The sequence below is a fragment of the Poecilia latipinna genome, unplaced genomic scaffold (genome assembly GCF_001443285.1).
Source record: "Poecilia latipinna isolate Pla-1442-1.1 unplaced genomic scaffold, P_latipinna-1.0 Scaffold2226, whole genome shotgun sequence".
In the NCBI taxonomy this organism is placed as follows: domain Eukaryota; kingdom Metazoa; phylum Chordata; class Actinopteri; order Cyprinodontiformes; family Poeciliidae; genus Poecilia; species Poecilia latipinna.
The window spans coordinates 67,502-70,048 of record NW_015114842.1 but is presented as its reverse complement, the minus strand read 5'-3'; the positions used below and the strand labels follow the sequence as shown (position 1 = coordinate 70,048).

The 2,547-nt window shown below is 36.0% G+C and overlaps 1 long non-coding RNA gene across 1 annotated transcript in view; it reads left to right on the top strand.

Moving 5' to 3' along the window:
- The first annotated feature begins 687 nt into the window (after window positions 1-687).
- The window catches only part of LOC106936856 (uncharacterized), an 8,979-nt gene continuing 7,119 nt past the window's right edge, over window positions 688-2,547 (top strand). Inside the window, exons 1-2 of the long non-coding RNA XR_001422238.1 lie at window positions 688-702; window positions 1,926-1,935. This is a non-coding gene — a long non-coding RNA (uncharacterized LOC106936856). The remainder of the gene's footprint in view (window positions 703-1,925; window positions 1,936-2,547) is intronic.

Below are 2,547 nucleotides of genomic sequence, written 5' to 3'. Positions count from 1 at the left end.
GAAATCGCCCGAGCTTCAAAATCTTTTTCAGAGATCTTGCTCAGCTAAATCAGAAACTACAAGTACGTAAACAAGTCATCACACAGATGTCTGACACGATCACAGCTTTCCAGCAAACTCGACCTATGTAAGTGCCAGGTGGAACAAAACAATCCCATCCACTTTCCTGCTTGTCGGATCATCTCGGCCTCAGCTCCCGGTGCTTTTTCATGTGCTCGGTTACCAAACTAACTCAGTTAATAAACGAGTTTGATCGGCGCTTTTCTGACTTTAAATCGCAGCACTCTGGTTTTGACATCTTTGCCCATTCTTTCACCGCCGATGTCTGCAGTGCGCCCCACCGCCTTCAGATGGAGTTAATTGAGCTTCAAAGCGACAGTGAGGTTCTGTGATGTTTCAGTTGAGAACTTTTACCGTCTACTGTCCCCTGATTTAATGCCACAGCTTCGACTCCATGCAGTTCGTGTTTTGTCCATGTTTGGAAGCACCTATCTGTGCGAACAGACGTTTTCAATAATGAATTTAAACAGGACCAAGCATAGATTGCGCATTACTGACGAAAGCCTACAAGCCGTTTTGCGGATTGCCACAACACAAGAACTAAAACCAGACATCAACGAACTGACCGGGGCAAAATGGTGCCAGACATCCAGTCAGAAAACATCGGTAAGCACGAACAAACTGAATTAAAATAGAATGAATGTATGTAAAACCGAGAGTAAGTATACAAGAATATGCATATAATTTATTGATTTTGCTTTTGTTTTGTGTTTATTTACAGAACATGACCTGTGAATAAAGATGTTTGTGAGTTGGTGTTGGGGTGAAGAGGGATCAGCTTTGCGTTCAAGGACAGGCAACATCACTTAATTGTTTTGTTGTTCTTATGTGAAATACATGTTGGTTGTGCCATAAATAAAAAAAAAGTTTTGTGAATGAAATTGAGTTTATATCAAAACTTTTTATGTTTGCTTACCTTTAAACACTGATTTAAGTATTGTAATTTTTAAACTGAGCAGCAATTTTACATACATGCAAACTCAAAGGTAATATTTAAAACTTGAATACATAAAATCAGTTATTTAACAATATGAGGCGTTGTTTAATTTATTTTTAACATTGTATTTTCATACATTTATGGTGCCCAAGTCTAGTTTTCCAGAGCTACCATCTGCAACTTTAGTTGTGTTCCTTCTCTAACACACCTGGATCATTGACTCATTATAAGCCTCTACAGAACTGAGTTGCTGCTAATGAGGGAAGGCAACCTTTTGTCTGGGTGTGGTTTAGCAGGGATGCATCTAAAAGTTGCAGTCTAGAGGACTGAACCTGGCCACTCCTGATTTGTACTGTCAATGCAGCCCATTGAGGGTGGCCAATATGCTGAAGTGGCCATAGGTGAAATTGAGTTTGACACCCCTGATCTAGTCAATACAGTAAGATTTGTCATTGTATATTATATATTGTATTATGTCATATCTTCAGTTAAATTTAAAATATATTTGATATTCTTAGGATACAGTCAATAAATAATGTGAACATGTACCATAAAGTGACAATTTAAGTGAACGTGCTTGGAATGAGAATGCTTATGGATGTTTTTACTTTTCTTTTTTTAATGTTTTCCACAAATTTATTTAAAAAAAAAGTTTTTCCAACATTTTGAAATTTTGTCTGTTACACTTTTTGGATATAACTTCTGCTGTAGAAAAAAATGAATATACAATACATTTATATGAAATAATTTATAAAAAGTAACAGTAATTTGTAGAATGGATGCATATCTGAGTTTATCTTGGTGTATCTGGGACTTCATTCTCAGGCCTGGCCTCATAATGCCTCAGCATTGAGGAGGTGGATTTATTTAAATAAGACAGTTTAGTTAAACAAATGCTTCACTTAACCTGCAGAACATAATATGAAAGTAAACTAAGAGTCAATTTCAGCTGAATTTAGATTCAGATAGATCAAGTAGAAACTGACAAGAACCGGATGAAACAACAACGAAATAAAAACAAATACTTTATTTTCCGATGTCAGATCAAAATGGTCCCACAATGCGGAAACGTTTCGATTGCCTTTTAGCTTTAGAGCTTGAGAGGTATTTAAGATAAGGAGTTCTCCACTTACTAACCTCTGAATCAGAAAACAAATTTAAGTTTCTATGTGGTCGAGCTGGAACTGTAAAATCAGTTAAATGCTGACATATCGTTACTTCTATCCAAAAGATTAACTCCATACAGTTAAAGTGCAAGTAATTGAAGGTTAGCTGATTGAATACTTAAATTTTGAACCAGATATTTGACTGCAATAGGGATAGAGTTCAATACTGTGTTAAACTGAGTAAGTAAGTGGTCCAGATTATACTATAAGCAAAATTCCTCATACAACCAATCTCCATTGTCATTAGGAAGTGTGTTATGGACCAAATACCTTTTTCCATCCAGTGATCAAAATACAGAGACTTATTTTGGTAACACTTTATTTGAAGGGATGTGCATAAGACTGACATGACACTGTCATAAACATGACATAACATCTGTCATG